The sequence below is a fragment of the Hypanus sabinus genome, chromosome X1, assembly GCF_030144855.1.
Source record: "Hypanus sabinus isolate sHypSab1 chromosome X1, sHypSab1.hap1, whole genome shotgun sequence".
In the NCBI taxonomy this organism is placed as follows: Eukaryota; Metazoa; Chordata; class Chondrichthyes; order Myliobatiformes; family Dasyatidae; genus Hypanus; species Hypanus sabinus.
This window is the reverse complement of record NC_082738.1, coordinates 34,531,086-34,549,857: the sequence shown is the minus strand read 5'-3', so window position 1 is coordinate 34,549,857 and position 18,772 is coordinate 34,531,086. Positions and strand designations below refer to the sequence as shown.

The window sequence follows — 18,772 nt, the reverse complement described above, 5'->3', positions numbered from 1 at the left end:
AATTTTACTTTGAACTTTGTACAGCAGATTAAATACAATATTGCAGATGCTGAAAGCCTTAAATAAAAACAGAAAGAGCTGGAAATACTGTGCAGGTCAAGCAACAATTGTAGAGAGAGAATAAGACAATGACTGATCTTGAGGACAATTCTTTTATTTCAGTCTTTGCTGGAGTGGGGAATACAGGCTCCTCCTTCACTTTTCTTGCAATTCTAGACAACATATATGACACATAAAATGGCAGTTAATAGCCAATCTTGTTTCACATTCAACCATGGGCATTGCTAACAATTTATTACCTATCCTAAATGTCCTTGAGAAGATGATGTTGGCCGGCTTCTGGAACTGCTACAGTCCTACTGGTGAAGATGTTCCCACAGCAGTATTGGTGAAGGAATTGGAATTTAGACCCAGTGATGATGAAAGATTTCTCATACATTACAAAGAAGGAATAGCATGTGACTCAAGGAAGAACCCAGATGGAGTAATATTCTCGGTGATGGTAATGCCATTTATGGGACTAGGTGAGTGTAAGCGTCAGCACGGACTAGAAGGGCCAAGGTGCCCAGTTTCCATGCTGTAATTGTTATATGGTTAATGCCACCGAATGTCCGGGGTAGGTGGTTAGACTCTCTCGTATTGAAATTGATCACTGTCTGGCACTTAAATGGTACAAATTTTCCTAGAACATGCCTGAATGGTGTCCAAGTCTTACTACCTGCAAGTATGGGCAGATAGAATTGAAGACAATGTAGTCATCAGTGAGTAACCCACTTCAGATTTTGGAATGAAAATAATGTCATCAATGAACAACTTAAAGATTGGAGCCTAGGACACTGCCTGTGAAGTTCCTGCAGTGATATCCTAGGGCTGGGTTGATTGACCCTGACCCTAACACCCCATCTATTTTCCTTTGTGTTTAAGTATGAATTCAATGGTGGAATGTTTTCCTGTTGATGCCCACTGGCCATTTTTAATCAGGTCACCTTGATGACAAGGGCAGTCAGCCTCACCTCACCTCTAGAACTCAGCTCTTTGGTTCATATCTACACCATGACTGTAAATCTGGTTCTGGCGATGCCCAAACTCAGCATCATTGAGTAGGTTCTGCTTGGTAGCACTGTTGATAAGGCTTTGATCATTTAATAATGATTGCAAGGTATGTAAACAATATTTATCAGGACCAGATTCAGCATGCTTTTGGTAAATGGGACAAAGCTAGACTATTTTCCATATTGTTGGGTTGCAACTATATTGGAACTGTTTGGCTAGAAGCACAGCTAGTTCTGGAACATAGGTCTGCCCGAGCCAGGAAGTAGTCTGGTCCAATACCCTTTGCTGTACCCAGACTTTTCATCTACATTCATGGAAACCCAAGGTTTGCCCACTTAGCATTTCTGGCTAAACTTTATTGCAATTGTTTCAATCTTGTTTTGGTACTTGCATGCTGAACCCCAACATTTTTCATTATGCTTGGCTAATCTCCTAATTTAGACACCAGTTCCTAATGTTTGAAAGGAGGATTTTTTCAAGACCAACTGGCGTGGGATTAACTTTGCCTTAACCAAGCCTAATGCAGATAGTCCATTGGTTTTATCCAGTTTTTGGTAGAATGTTTCGCATTGATACAATTGAATTTTAGATGGCAGTTAAAAGTCAACCACTTGTTGCAGATCTGGAGACACTAACATCAGATCGAGCGAAGATAGCAGATTTCCTTCCTTATAGGATATTAGTGATAACCACTACCGATAATAGTTTTCCTTATTCCAGGATTTATTTCACCACTTGAACTTAAGTTCTCCAAATGAAATTGTGGGATTTGAATTTGTCTCTGTATTATACAGTACAGAATTTGTCTCTGTACAGTTTAGCAAATGAACTGTGCCAACATTCTCACCTATGCTGTCACTCTGTTGCTCTGAATTCTCTTCCTTGATTCTAAATCTCTGAATACCATCCACACAATCTACTTCCCTCCTCACCACATTGCAAGAGAGATTTGCACTTTTAAATTATTTGTACCTATAAACCCAGGAATCTCTCTATTTTTCAATTTTTCCATAATCTATTCAGCATTTACAACCCAAATGATCATCAAATAACTTGTTTCTTATTATCAAACTTTGGGGGCTCGTGTAACACAATTTTTAGTCCTTTAACTACATGACCTGAGAGCACTATAGTTGCTGGAAAATCTTTCTGCTTCTAATGCAGACTCTAAGGAAGCTCACCTATTCAAAAATATTTGCTTCAGGTGCCTAAAAGGTGGTTCATCTACTAGCTTTGTACAATCACACAGAATACAAAGGGAGCCAGACTGCTTACAAAAATTATTCTGTCCTAAACATGAATAATATGGTTTTAACCCAGGCTGTCCACCTTTATGTCAATACTTTTTTTTTTAAACAGGCAAAATATTAGTAATGATGGAATTGTTTCTTCATAAAAGAAGAAACAAGGGACACATTCGTTGGAAACAACAGAATCACATTCAAGGCCCATGTTCCACAATCCCATTAACAGATGCCCATAGAAGTAAACTTTAATTTAAAAAACGTATCAATGTTAAATAGCATCCCACTTACTGTATATAATTTTGTGTATCTTACAAGGTACCAAGAAATCTTGGAAATGCAACACTAAAACAAGGGTCAGTTTCTGTTTGTGGTCAGTGTTAATCATAGGCCTTTTTTTGTTTGATGTGTTACGTCACAAGTTGGGAAATTCCAGTTATTTGTTGATTTGTCACTAAGTAATTTAAATACAAGACTAGTCATAATGTCAACTGGAGTGAAATCACACATTTTTCCCCCAGTTCACTGGCAAAAAGAAAGGCAGCAGTTATGCCTGAGTGAGGCAAGCACTTTAATATCCTCCCCACCATTATTATCACATTGTGGAGAGATAGGAGTCAGCGAGTAAGACCATCCATCAGCTCTCACTTTCCTACATAAAGCGGATCAGAAATCCCTTTGGTTCTTGGGGAATGTTTCCTTCCAGTAGCTTTACCAATACCCCTTTATCTCCCAAAGGTGCTCGCTCCAGCGGCATACCATACTTAAGTGGCTACTCTCATGTCCTCTTCATTGCTGCCTACTTTCTAGCAGGAATCAATGGGAAATGATTAGGAGGAACAACGGAGCAATGAGGGAATTTGAAGCAGCACTAGCAGGTCTGGGATCACACCACAGAGCAACTTCCCAGTCCATTAAAAAAAATTACACCTTTGTGAACCATGCTATAACTTTTCTTTGAACAATACAGGAGCTTTGTAAAATTCAGGTTGTGATCTACATGACTCAGGTGCAAATTAGATAAATAGATCTCACATACAGGCAGCCCCGCATTCCAGTGGAGGGAGATGCATTCCTAGCAAATGGGTCATAATCACTACTTTCCATAACATGGAGCCACATCATCTATGAAGAAATGCAAATTGAAAAAAAATGTGATTTATTTGCTCTTTTTTCCCTCCCCACTCAAATTCCATGAGAGAGAACTGTACTCTGTACCTTAAACATTGGTCAGTGATTTGTGAATTCTGTAAGGGTAAATTTTCATAATCCAAAGGGTCACAAAGCCAGGATCATCTGCACTGAGCTGGATAATAAGGAAGTAGTCAACAGTCCTAACCACAAACCATACCAATGAAAAGTACATCTTTTGCAAAGTTATAGTTGTATGCTGAAAGCAACTTGTCACAACTTGCACGTCCCCATTCACTAGCAGTCAAGAGTATGCAACCATGTTTAAAGTAGAATCCAAATATTCAACAGAGGAGCAAATGTTCCTAATAGTCCAAGTAAACAAATCTCCCATTCACAAGGTATGATTAAAATTCTGCCATTCCTATACACACAAGATATAGAATCTGCCCAGCTCTCCTTTGCTCACACATTTTCAAACAAGGCACATATCTGAACACAAAAGGGTACATGAATGAGAAGTCTCACAACTATAATACCAATAATATTACCTTGTATGTTTCACTTTCTTCCAACCCCTTTCTTAAAAATCTCCACTTCAATCAGCCTTCCTAATAGTTTTTATTCTGGTGTTATTTTTTTTAAAATTACTCTTTTGGGAAGCTCCTAGTGAGATCAGTGTCGCTGAATAATTGTTAGCTGTTGAAAATGTTGAGTTTTGTGGGTATTTTGAGCAAAGCTGTGAAAAGCAAAACAAAACTAAACTCCTGCCACAAGCAGTCACTTCCCTATTGAGGTCAACAACATGTTTAATCATAAGGAACTTTTTTTTCGCCTCTTTTACCTCATAAACTTTTAAATTCCTTGAATGCTAAGGAAAAATAATCTAAAACACTGTACACATCTGAATAAAATCATGCAAGGGATATCCAACAAACTCCTGTAAGGTGCATGATTTAAAACAAGACATCACTCAATAAAACAGCCATCAGCTCCCAAATTATTGCACTCAAAATGGCAGTGATTAAGTTCTTAGGTTTAGCTGCAGAACACTGAAACCACAGCATATTGTGATCAATAAATCATGAAACATTCTTACACTATTCATTTTATTGTCCAATTTACACTAAAATTAACACAATGTACTGCATACAATTTTATTCAGGGAAACCTCCAGGACTTAATTATTTCCCCACAAGTTACAAAATAAACCAGATTACAATGCATTAGTACACACACAAAATACTGGAGGAACTCTGGAGGCCAGACAACGTCTATGGAAGCGTAAACAGTCAATGTTTCAGGCCAAGACCCTCCATCAGGTCCTGATGAAGGGTCTCGGGCCAAAACATCGATAGTTTACTCTTTTCCACAGATGTTGCCTGGCCTGCTGAGTTCCTCCAGTATTTTGTGTGTGTTGCCTTGGGTTTCCAGCAACTGTGGATTCTCTTGTGTTTACAATGCATTACTTATGATTTTCTTCACAGCTCCCTAGATTTGCGTATTGTGCTTTGGATTAGAAAACAGAATGTGAATACCATAGGAGAAATTTGAGACTTGACAGAACATATAACTCTCTATGGTTTCTCATTTTTGTAAACCGATTGAGAGGTATGACAAATCAATTACTTTGTTATTTTAGCAAACAAGATGGTAAAGGGATTTTTTCATGCTATATTTCCTATTGCACTATATCATTTAATGTGGAAAAAAAAGAAAGCTATAGTCCTCTCAATTTACCAGTAACAAAAAGCATTTGGTGAACTATGAGCTAATCAAGGATTAGTGATTCTTAGGTACTTTTGACTAGCTTTCAAAGCAACTCACTTTGCTCAGTCTGTATGGGTCAACACCCGTTTAGTTGCTGCCACGTTATATACACAGGCTTAGAAATTACCTTGTGCCAGCTTAACTCCATGAACTGTAGCTGAAACAGAGAAGCTTACCCATCTCATAAATATTGGAGCATCAAGCTCAGGACACATATGGTCCTTTTAAAGACTGCTGGTTAGGCCATAGCTTAAAAGTTATCCTCAATAAAGCAAGCCCAGCAGCAGGCTGCTCAGTTTCAGAAATATACTGTAAAACAGCCAGTAGTGTTCTTATTTATAAATGCAAAGGGAAAAAAATGGTTGATCTGATATTCACTATACATAGAACAGGTTGTTTGCCCATTGATATTGTGCCAACCTATATGCAGTAAACCTGATCCACAATCAATCTAACCCTTTGTCCCTATACAGCCCATAAACCTCCAAATTTAGTTTATTTATGTGCCTATATAGGCATCTCTTAAAGGTCCCTATTGTATCTATCTCTACCACCACCACTGGCAGTGCATCCCACGCACCTATTAAAAAAAAACTTACCTCTGATATCTCTCCTATATTTTCCTCTCCCACCTTAAATGGATGTCCTCCAGTATTGGCCATTGCTGCACTGGGAAAAAGGCACTGGCTGTCCACTCTAACTATGCCTCTCATAATCTTATACATCTCTATCAAGTCACTGCTCATCCCCTTCACTCCAAAGAGAAAAGCCCTAGCTTGCTCAACCTATCCTGATAAGAGATGCTCTATAATCCAGGCATCATCCTGGTAAATCTCCTCTGCACCCTCTCTAAAGCTTCCACATACTTCCTGTAAAGAGATGACCAGAAATAATCACAATATTCCAAGTGTGGTCTAATCACATTGCAGTTCTTGAACTCAATCCCCTGACTAAAGGAAGGCTAACACTCCATATGCCTTCTTAACAACCCTATCAAGTTGTGTGGCAACCCTGAGAGATCTATGGATGCGAACCCCAAGATCCCTGTTTCTTCACACTGCCAAAAATCCTGTCATTAACCTTGTACTCTGCCTCAAGTTTAATCTTCCAAACACTTTACACCTTTCCAGATCAAACTCCATTTACCATTTCTCAGCCCAGCTCTGTAACCTGTCAATGTTTTGTTGTAACCTGATAACCTTCTATTTGCATTACCATAACACCACCAACCTTTATGTCATCTGCAAACTTACTAACCCACTCTTCCATTTCCTCATCCAAATCATTGATGAAAATTTCAAAGAGCAGGGTCCCAGAACAGTCCCTGTGGAGCAGGAAGAAGAAATCAAAGGTCCATGAACCAGTCTTCATCAGGGGATCAGAGGTGGAGAGGGTCAGTAATTTTAAATTCCTCAGGATTATCATTGCAGAGAATCTGCCCTGGGTTCAGCACATACAAAAAAGGCAAATCAGAGCTTCTACTTTCTTAGAAGTTTGTGAAGATTGGCATGTCATCTACAACTTTGACAAACTTCTATTGATGCACGGTGGAGAATATACTGACTGGCTGCATCACAGCCAGGATTGGAAACACCAATGCCCTTGAACAGAAAAGCCTACAAAAAGTAGTGCATACAGCCCAGTACATCACAAGTAAAGCTCTCCCCACCACTGAGCACATCTACATGGAGTGGTGCCACAGGAAAGCAGCATCCATCATCAAGGATCCCCACCATCCAGACCATCCTCTCTTCTCGCTGCTGCCATCTGGAAGAAGGTACAGGAGCCTCAGGACTCACACCACCAGGTTCAGGAACAGTTACTACCCCATAACCTTCAGGTTCCTGAACCAGAGAAGTTAACTTCACCCACCCCAATACTGAACTGGTTCCTCAACCTATGGACTCACTTTCAAGGACTCTACAACTTCTGCTATCAATATTATTATATTGCTTTTCTTTTTGTAATCACACAACGTATTGTCTTTTGTACATTTGTTGTCTGTCCATACTTGTCTGTAGTTTTTCATTGACTCTATTGCGTTTCTTTGCACTTACAGTGAATGTTGGCAAGAAAATGAATTGCAGGGTAGTATATGGTGACATAGATGTACTTTGATAATAAATTTACCTTGAACTGTGAACTGGTCAACGACCTCCAGGCAGAATATGCCTCACCTGCTATGACCCTCCGCCAATTCTGAATCAACACAGCCAAGTTTCCCTGAATCACATGGCTCCTAGTTTTCTGAATGAGTATACCCACCACGGGGAACCTTACTAAAATCTATATTACGCACACCCACCACTCTACCTTCATCAAATTATTTTGTCACCTCCTCAGTAAGTTCAATTGGAACTACTTTGGGGCTGTTCTTGCAGAAACATGGGGCTCCAGGACAATATCCACGTACCATCAATCTACACTCAGGGACTTGAGATATATTATTACTTCTTAGTTTTTCTTCTGTAACTATGTTTTTCTGCTATCATAATTATATGTGCTGTGTGGGATTGTTGATACTGTGTTGAAACAGAGGAACACTGTATTCACGTGTATGGTTAAACATGAACTATCTTAGATTTAATGTAACGCAGATTCAACCACAATTAAGTTTTTCCATTTGTTCACAGCATATGAGAATCACTGGTGATCCCTAGATGATCACTCTTTCTTAACATCGTCAAGAAAGCAGTACCGAGCAGTTGTAATCAAGTCTGATCTCCATATTTTCAAAGGATTTAGAGGCAGTGAAGAATAAATGAAATGAAAAGTCATACCCATTATTAAAGATTGTGCTCACTGGAGGTCAACACTCTAAAATCAAGAAAACTGAGATGCCTCTAAAATTGTGGAAGGATTTTGATAGAGAAGTTATAGAGAAAATGTTTCTTGAGTGGGCTAGCGCCGAGCACAGCTCAAGATCCGGGCCAAGAATATAAGACAGTCACTAATTAATCCAGCCAGGAATTCAGGTCAAAGTTCCTCATTCAGAGAGAGCAAGAAGAAGTGGAACTCACTCATGCAGGGAATGGTTCAGGTGAACAGGAAGACTATGCTTAAGGGGAAGCTGGATAAACACACGAGGTTAAAAAAAAGTGGGAGGAGGCTCATATGAAGTGAAAACCAATTGGCTCCATTGTCCATTTTCTGTTCTGTAACTTGATATTACTTGATATCATTCTACACAAACAAGAAAGTAAAATGTTATCATGTGACTACACAACTAATTTTACCAACTGATAAGATTCAGATACAAAGCTGCATGTTTTGTGTCACTGCAAAATGGTTTTCACATTGCATTAGAGAAAGTGAGTGGTGTAACTACAGCTGAACCAGCTGCAGTTTGCCATTTTTCTTTGGGTTTTTACTACCTCAAGAGGTACATTGAACTACTTTAATTTGCACCAGCACCATTAGAACTTCTTTAAACTTAAAAATTGAGCTGCAAGAGAGCATTTTACCACATTAAAAAGTAACTGCTAAGCAGCTATGACATTTACCTAAACTCTAGAATTCCAGAAATATCCATTATATCCTTCATTTCCCTAGGTCAGAGTAAGTTATAAAGTGCCAAAGGGGAAACCACAGTCCATTCCAAACCACTTGCAAACAAAAGCTTTCTTAATTGTTCACTATACACACGTTAGTTTTTTTTATTTGTATGGGTGTGAGCAGGAAACTTCTCACCACATGCCCATGTCTCTATGACACACAATTGTCCATTTTATTTACAAGCCTCCCACTTTTCAAAAAAACTTTATTCTCCTTTTCAATTCTTAACAAATTCCACACTCTTCCCCCCCCCCCCCCCCGCCATTATACTCTATGTGCTTTTCAATTCACTTCAGTGGTTTCTTTGCATAATCTTCACAGTTTAATTTCCAATCCAGTTTTATGAGCAAATATGGATTCATATCCTCCTCCACACCCTTCTCCAACACTACTCTTATTAGTATGGTACCTTTAAAACAGGCAGGGGCCCCATATCAGGCTGTGATGTAATCTATCAATATACTCTCTACCACACATCTGTAGAAGTTTGTCAAAGTTTTAGATGTCTTGCTGCATCTCTGCAAACTCCTAACTCTGCAAATTCTAGCCTTTGGACAGGCTTACATTGATAATTTTAATCTTTGTATCCAAAATGGGCTTTAACTTACTCCAAACACACAAAAAGAGAGAAACTCATTTTAAAGCACTACCCAAAGTAAACATTTTTGATAGAGATCAATTAAGTTGTGAATTCAGTCTAACTGTATTAGTTATCATGTATTGTAATACTCCATTGTTCCCAGTCCTGCATTTGCTACTAGAATTGGTTTATTATTGCCACATGTACTGTGATACAGTGAAAAAGCTTGTCTTGCATATTGTTCGTACAGATCAGATCATTACACAGTGCATTGAGGTAGAACAGCGTAAAATAATAATGCAGAATTAAGTGTAACAGTTAAGAGTGCAGTTCAGGTAAACAATAAGGTGCAAGATCATAATGAGGTACTGTTGGTTGTGAGGGTCCATCTTATCGTAAAAGAGGTCCATTCAATAGTCTGATAACAGTGGAATAGAAGCTGTCCTAGAGCCTGGTGTTACGAGCTTTTGGGCTTTTGTATCTTCTGCCCAATGGGAGAAGGGAGAATGTCTGGTGTGGGTGGGGTCTCTGATTATGTTGGCTGCTTTACTGAGGCAGCAAAAAGTGTAGACAGAGTCCATGGAGGGGAAGTTGTTTTCCATGATGTGCTGGGCTGTGTCCACAACTCTCTGCAGTTCCTTGCAGTTACAGACAGAGCAGTTGCCGTACCAAGCTGTAATCCAGATAGGAGGCTTTCAATGGTGCATCAACAAAAATTGGTAAGGGTTGGCGGGAACACACCAAATTTCTTTATTCTCCTGGGAAAGTCGAGGTGTTGATGAGCTTTCTTGACCATGACATCTACGTGGTTGGACCAAGACAGGCTATTGATGATGTTCACACCTAGGAACTTAAAGCTCTCAACCTCAACAGCATTGATGTAGACAGGAGAATGTGCAACATCCCCCTTCCTGAAGTCAATGAGCAGCTCTTCTGTTTTGCTGACATTGTGGGAACGGTTGTTGCCATGACACCATGTCACTAAGCTCTCTATGTCCTTCTTGTATTCCAACTCATCATTATTTGAGATTATGGTGTCATTGTCTGCACAGCATCTAAGGATGCAGCCAGAGGCACTATCCAGGCCAGATGCTTTCTGTGGGTTCAGTCTCCAGAAGACTGATCTTATGACCGAAACAGTAACTTTGAGTTTAGGTGTACTGGAGACAGTCAAGGTAAGAGGAAAAATACCCATTCCCTTATCAGAATCAGAATCAGACTTTAATCGCCAAGTACCTGTGCACATACAAGGAATTTACTTCCGGCAGATGTTGTCTCTCTGCTCATAACAATAATAATGATAAATGTAAATGAAAATATAGATTATACATACAGGTAGTGCAATCCAAGTAATAGTTAGCCGACAGTTAACCGGCAGTTAACTGTTCAGCAAAGTGACCGCAGTAGGGAAAAAACTTCTCCAGTGCCTATTAGTCTTAGTCTGGAGGGATCTGAAGCGCCTACCAGACGGAAGCAGTTCAAACAGTCCGTGCGCAGGATGGAAGGAGTCCTTTATGATGTTCCCCACCCTCTTCTTCAACCTGGAAGAGTACAGGTCCACAATAGAGGGCAGGGAGGCTCCAATGATGCGCACATAGAAAACATTAAGCTCATCGGGAAACCCAATTTTATTTTTTTAGCCAGTTATAGCATGTAAACCTTGCCACAACTAACAGTTGGTGTGGGGCTTTATTTTAGACTACTGCTGTCTCTTAGCATCTGTGATAGATTACAGAAACCGTATCTTGATTTCTTGTAAAGGTCAGGGTCACTTGAGTTGAATGCTGCAGACCTAGGCCTCAGTAGGGAGTGGATCCCTACTTTTTGCCACATAGTACCAGAACTTTACTGGATTTAAATTATCCAATTGCCATAGGTACCTAGAATTAATTCCCTTTGCAGCCATCACAGTCAGGCTACAAGCATCTTTAATGTAACAAGAAATATAAAAGACAGGGAGTGTTATCCAACAAAAATCAAAATCGCATGTAACTTTAATGCTCCAAGCCAAAAGGAAAATACCTATCAGTATTTCCATTTCCAAGGCTAGCTTGAAAAGTGGATATACATAAACAATGGGATGTGTCAGAAAAGAGTCCACCCATGTCTACTTAGTCAAACATTCAACTGACAACCTCAATCTGGGTCAGTATTGTTATAAATGATGGCAGCTAGCTACTAAATGCAAAGTATATCTACTTACATTGGGTGAGAGTATGCAAGCCCTTTTCCTGTTAAAATTAGCATGTGGGGCTCAACCATTGTTCAAAGTAAATTTATTATTGAAGTATATATACATCACAACATACTACCCTGAGATTCACTTTCTTACAGACATTCACAGTAGAACACAGTAGAATCAATGAAAAACTACAAAGATTGACAAAGCAACCAACGTGCAAAAGAAGATAATCTGTGCAAAAACAATAATAAATGGATAAATAAATAATACTGAGAATACTGTTGTCACACCCACAGGCAAATCTAATTAACCATTTCAGCTACACTGCATTGTCCTTGATTAACACATTAAAAAGTTACTCATGTCAGAGGATATAGGAGAGCAGATAACCAATACACACAAGAATATAACAACATAAAATAAAAACAGAAGTAGGCTATTTGGCCCCTCAAGCTTGCTCTATCATTCAACAAGATCACAGCTAATGACCGAATGCAAACCTTAACCCTAACCGACAAGCCTACAACAGAGTCAGTCTCAGTGAACACAAGTGTCATAGGCTGCATCATCACAGAAAGGTATTGGGGCAATCTTTCTTCCTGCAATGTTGCTCTTCACCTCCAACAAACTTCCTACAGAAGTGTAGATAATCTTCAGAACTAATGGAAAACTGTTCAACCAACAGTAACTACACTCCAGAACCAAAGTCACCTCAACCAGTCGTCAACCTGCAACATACAGATGGCACTTGCACACACTCAAAGGTTTAACACCAAAGCATTTATTGCTGCATTCACTGAAACATACGAGAGGATGAGCCTTGCATTCAACATCCTCAAGACAAAGTTTGTCGACCAATCTCCCCCAAACCATTGCCACACACTATCGTCACACACTAATGTGTGCCACACACTAATAGTAAAGGTTTAGGAAATTTTCACCAACATCAGAATTTGAATCGTTTAATATCACTGGCATATGTCGTAAAGTTTGCTGTTATGTGGCAGCAATACAGTGCAATATGTAAAGATAAAACTAAATACTGTAACTTACAGTAAGTATATATAATGTTAAATTAAATAAGCAGCACAAAAAGAGATAAAAACTAGTGAGGTAGCAATCCCTGGAAGGGTCTCGGCCCGAAATGCCAAATGTACTCTTTTCCATAGATGCTGCTTGGCCTGCTGAGTTCCTCCAGCATTCTGTGTGTGTCCTGAGGCAGTGCTCATAGGTTCAATGTCCATTTAGAAATCTGATGGCAGAGCAGAAGAAGCTATTCCTGAATCGGTGAGTGCATGCCTTTAGGCTCCTGTACTTCCTCCCTGATGATAACAATGAGAAAGGGCATGTCCTGGGTGATGGGGGTCCTTAATAATGGATGCCACCTTTGAGGCATCACTCCTTGAAAATGTCCTGGATGTTGGGGAGGTTCGTGCCCATGATTGAGTTGAATGAGTTTACAATAATGCAGTTAGTTAGGCTATGTCCACAGTAGACCAAATAATTTTGAAAACGCCGGTTTCACGTGAAAACGATAGGCGTCCACACTATGCGTTTTAAAAAAAATCTCTATCCACACTGAAACGGAGATTTCGGCGAACCTCCTCCTACTGCGCAAGCGCAGGACACATCTACCGAAAACAAGCGACACGTTTGGTGTCAAATCTCACCATAAAAGTGCACGTTTGTGTAATTACAGACTAGAAAAACTTAAAACAATGGACAGCTGTTGGCTTTCGCGCAAGCGTATGGAGGTAACCGACAGGGAGTTCACGGACAGATTGACCCAGCTGACGATGAACATTGAAAAACTGACTAACTCTGTTGCATTAATAAAGTAAAGCATGTCTGCATCAGTGTTATCTTGTATTTCCATACAATGTTACATTAGGCTGTTACACATCTATTGTCAGAGAAGTACTTGCATAAATAGGTAAACCACCTTCATACGAGCAAGGACAGAAAACAGGGCAAAGTGAGTACAGTATTCTTATTTATTCAGTAAGTTACGGGTCAAAGTATTTGGTGAGTACATTTCTAACCCTTCTGGCGTCAGTTTCGTTGCCATCTGTTCTGAAATTGTTAGGTTGCGTTCAAGAAAACAATGAAATGGCGCGCTGCCGTCTGATAGCATTTTCAAAAGTCTCTGGTTACCCCATCCACACTGATCCGGCCGATCTGGCGTTTTCAAAAATACACACTTTGGAGAGCATTTCTGAAAAGCTCCGGTTTCGGGGGACGAAAATGCCATTTTAGTGTGGACGAAGGGTGAAAACGAAGAGAAAAAGCTTTGGTTATGGATTTATCCAGTGTAGTGTGGACGTAGACTTAGAATGCTGTCCACAGTACATCTGCAGAAATTTGCATGTGTCTTTGTTGACATACCAAATTTCCTCAAACTCCTCATGAAATATAGTCGCTGTTGTGCCTTCTTTGTAACTGCATCCATATGTTGTGCCCAGGATAGATCCTCAGAGATGCTGACACTCAGGTACTTGAAATTGCCATCATCGGCAAGGTGCCAACACAGCTTTTGATTGATTGAAAAGAAAGGTGCTTGACAATCAAGGCATTAGACCTGGCTCAAAACTTGCAGTCAACTGGGCAGCAGTAATCCCTGCCCTCCCTGAGACAGAACTTCCTATATCAGACATTTCAAGTTATTTGAAAGATAGCACTCATGCTGTCTCCACAAAATCCTCTAATTTCACTGGTTGGATTTTTTTTGACATTGGTATTGGTTTGTATTAAATTACCAGTGTTCTATCCCAGCACAGAGGCCCTAATTACACTCAGTTGGCTCAGTTGGACAGGCCACATCCCTTGCTTGCCCAACACCAGACTCCCACAAGAGACGCTCTATTCCAGGTTTGGTCATGGATGACAGAAGATCAAAGGTTATGCTCAATGCTTCTTTAGAACAAAGTGTAATATCCCCATGGATTCCCGAGAATCCCTGACCCACGACTATTTAAAATGGAGGAGGACTCTCAGATGGTACCGAAAACCTCAAATCCATGCATCAGGAGCTCATGAAGTCCTGTGTAAATGGCAGATGGAATGCAAATTACCCATACAGCCATCCTATCATCCAACTCCATCTGTGAGGCATTTCTACAGTTCCCACATCGGCCTTAACAGTTACCTCAGAACCGAAAACCAAGGCAAGTCTTCAACAATTCCCACAGAGAAGCAGGAACCTCAAATACAATATACCTACTTGAACTTCATATTCCTTAATTCCTTACATATCCAAAATTTGTTCTGTTCTGAATGCAGTTCATGATTCAGCCTCTGCAGCACTCTGAGATAAAGAATTCCAAAGATTTACCACCCTCTTACTGAAATATGTTCTCCTTTCAGTTCTAAATCACCCAAGGAGTCTAGACTCCTTAGATAGTGCAGCATCCTCCTCCTCCTAATCTGTTGGATGTTAAGGAATGTAGTATGTTCAATAAAATCACTCTCTAATTCATCTAAACTCTGGAGAACAGAATGCTACAGACATAATCATAGAATACTACAGCACAAAAATAGGCCCTTTGGCCCATCTAGTTGATGCCAAATCTGCCTAGTTTCATCAACATGTACCTGGATCCATCACTTCCATCAATGTAGCTATCCAAATTGCTCTTAAATGTTGAAATTGAAGCTACAACCACCACTTCAGCTGGATGTTTATTTCATGCTTACACCACGCTCTGAGTGAAGCCGTTCCCCCCATGTTCTTCTTAAACAGTTCACCTTTCACCCTTAACTCATGACCTCTAGCTCCAGTCCCACCCAACGTCAGTGGAAAAAAGCCTGCTTGCATTTACCCTATATACACCCTTCATAATTTTGTATACCTCTATCAAATCTCCTCCTCATTCTAGTCGACTCAGTCTCTCAGATGAAACCTGCCATCCCACGGACCCGCGTTTTGCGTCAAGTCTATGTACAGAGTATTTACGTCAGTGTAAGGCACCGCGTAAAGAGAAGACAACCCTTTACATAACGCAAGAAAAGGGCAAATATAATAATGAAAAACATTCAATCTTTAATCATTCTCTGAATCTTGCGTGGCGTAATGAACTTCGTACTTGATTTACATGCATGCTTTTGAAAAATCTGTCACAGCCCCGACGCAACGATTGGTTAAACTCAACTCCAGCCACGTTGTTTGATTGATCCAAATAGGGAACTATTATAATTGGCACTTGACAGAACCAATAGAAATGAACGATTCGCCAATTGGGCAGGAATAAAGTGCAGATGTTGAGCTCTAGAGCAACAAACAATCAGCTGGAATAATTCAGTGGATCGAGACGGATCTGTGTAGAGAAAGGAATTGTTGGCGTTTCGGGTTGAGACCCATCTCCTGGATAGCTGATAACAGGATTTCGGCTCAAAACGTCGACAGTTCCTTTCGCTCCCAGATGCTGCCTAACCCACTAAGTTCCTCCAGCAGATTATTTGATTCGCCAAATAGGTTAGTTTATCGTGTATGATGTTTTCCGATTGGCTGAGCCAGATATCCATCATTAGCATTTCAGCCGGGATGACTCGTTTCAACATCGAAAAACGACTGAACTAAAAACGCCCGAAAACTCCATTTGTTGAACCAAAAGAACATTGAACCTACAACACAAATCAACAGAATTCCCTCGGTTTAAAATAAACACTGTAACTGTGCATATGTTTCTTCCTCCAAGACTAATTTCAATATTGAGCTAGTTTCATTTTTAAAAAGTTGCTTGCGAATTGTTTCCGGCTAGTAGCCCACTACAACTCATGATTTTTTTGGGAAAAACGAAGTTTGAGTCTACACTAATTAAGGGCCGTTGTGGTGAAAACAAGATACAAGTTATCTTTCTGTTACCTTCTTTCTCATCACCAACAAGTGAATTTAAATGCTTTTTATAAATCACCTCAGCTCAAGTGAAACCAAGACCCAGTGCGATCCACTTACCTCACGCCAAAGGAACAGGTAAATTCTTTTCCATTTAACGTCTGTGTTTACAGATTCTACTCTCCGAGACTTGCTTCTTCTGTAGGGCGTCAGTCTTCGAAAACAATCTTTTCCTGCACGCCTCACGCCGTGTTTGCTATTTTGAGACTAAATGCTATCAGCGGATGAGACTGCCGCCCGGAACTCAAGAGGTTTCCGCCTGTGTGGCGCGAGTTCCTCCCTGTGAGTGGAGTTCCTTTTCACTTTTTCTAGTGATTGGTTGAGGATCCAACGCCAAGACCACACGCTGCAACCAAAACAAACCATCGTCCACAGGCAAGAGTCTCCAACCCGGTATCGCTAGCAGGCTGCAGCGAGAGTTAAATCTCATCATTTTGTTGAACTGTTGGGAGTCCGAGACATGTTGAAACACATCGAAAAGAAAAATGAGTGTGGATGCTGGCAATCTGAAAACACTCGGCGTCTGAAGGGAGATGACTTTTTCTCACAGATGCTCCCTGACCTGCTATGTATCCTGCGTTTTCTGATTTTATTTCATTTGGGACAGATGTTTATTTTTCACCTTCAAAGATAGGAAGAGGATTTGAATAAAAGTGCAGAGAAGTGTTATTCCAAGTATATACTGTAGGCTGCTGCTGCATCTGAAATATTGTGGACAGGTCTGGTTAAGGAACTTATCTGAGGAAGGTTTGAATTGCGATAGAGGACATGCAACAACGGTTCACGAGGTTGACTCCCGAGAAGGTAGGTTTACCCATTGAGAAGAGATTATGCGGACTGGGCCTGTCCCCTCTTGAATTTAGAAGAATGCGGGAGATCTCATTAAAACATACAAAATATTAAACAGCTTCTGCTGTTATGCTTGGCTGAGAGAAACAACTGAACAACGTGTGGCCATGTCTCACGGGGAGTTAGTTTTAACCAACTTAAGTGAACTTTAACAGATTTAATAAAATATACTATGAAGAAAGAAATAATAGTAGGGATTATTATGAGGAAGTCCTAGAGAAGTACAGCACAGAAACAGATCCTTTGGCCCTTCTAGTCCATGCTGAAACATTTAAACTGCCTAATCCCATCTACCTGCACCGGGCCCTCTACACCCTTACTATCCATGTACCTATCCAAACTTATCTTAAACATTAAAATTGAGCTTGCATGGACCACTTGTGCTGGCAGCTCATTCTACACTCTCACAACCCTTTGAGTGAAGAAGTTTCCCGTCACGTTCCCCTTAAACATTTCACCTTTCATCCTTAACCCATCACCTCAGGTTGTCATCCCACTCAACCTCAGAGGAGAAAGCCTGCTTGCAGTTACGCTATCTATACCCCTCATAATCTTGTATTATAGATTGAGCCAGAATTTCAAAGAGTGAAGATGTTTAGTAAGGGTACATTTGGCTTAATGGGGAAAGAGAGTTTTATAGAGGGCAAGGTTTTACACATCGAATTAAAAGAAATTGGAGATAAAAGGTTTATTAAAAGCCCCTTTTCTTTTCTTTTCATTTCACCTTCAACGTACATGGTGATGTGTAATATCAAGTCTTGGGTTAGAAAGATAGAATCTGAGTTTATATGCAAACCATGATCAATTTTACATAAATCAGTACAGCACAGTACAAGCCATTTGGTCACAAAATTTTGAAATTAAATTTCAGATGTTTTATTATTGATACAGTTTTATACTTTCATGCGCACATGAAGATTTATATGACGCAGTATTTTGACCTTTGGTCATTGATCTGGGTTAGTGTTATTTTCTACCTTCAAAACAACAGGAGACTGCAGTAATTTCATCATTTCTCTAATTTATCATGATCAGCATTTCACTGGTTTATCTCAGCACATTATTTCATACATGTCAGGGAATAATTGCAGGTTTTATGTTATCAGGCAAAGAGTTGCTGATGGTCATCAATTCTGTAAAATTAACAGACAGTTTAAGACAATAAATAATAATAAACTGATTATGTTGGTTTCCAACTTTGATCCATTAAAGTAAGGGCAGAAAAGGCAGATTATTTTTCTTCAAAAATACTCATTTTCTTTTCCACTCAAAACCCTTTACAAAGATTATAATTCTCCAACTCTCCCCAACTCTGTCTTCCATTAATCAGATATGTCTTACAATATCTGGAACCAATATTTATTGGATCAGAGAATCAATATTGCGTAAGCTGCATGCTTTATGACAGAATAATATTAGATTTCAGTCCTCAGGGATTAACATTAATGTACCACTCAGCAATTTATTTTATATCTTACATAGCCAGTAAAGTGGCTATAAAGTGTTGAATTCTGAAG

The 18,772-nt window shown here is 39.8% G+C and overlaps 1 protein-coding gene across 4 annotated transcripts in view; it reads right to left on the bottom strand.

Moving 5' to 3' along the window:
- Positions 1 to 16,645, bottom strand: part of LOC132384803 (signal transducer and activator of transcription 5B-like) — a 161,095-nt gene extending 144,450 nt beyond the window's left edge. For 3 of the 4 annotated variants that reach the window (XM_059956331.1, XM_059956332.1, XM_059956333.1), the window contains exon 1: positions 16,467 to 16,645. The gene's annotated coding sequence lies outside the window, so the exon portion shown is untranslated. The remainder of the gene's footprint in view (positions 1 to 16,466) is intronic. The other variant, XM_059956330.1, reaches the window with a different exon arrangement.
- Between the last annotated feature and the right edge of the window lie 2,127 nt (positions 16,646 to 18,772).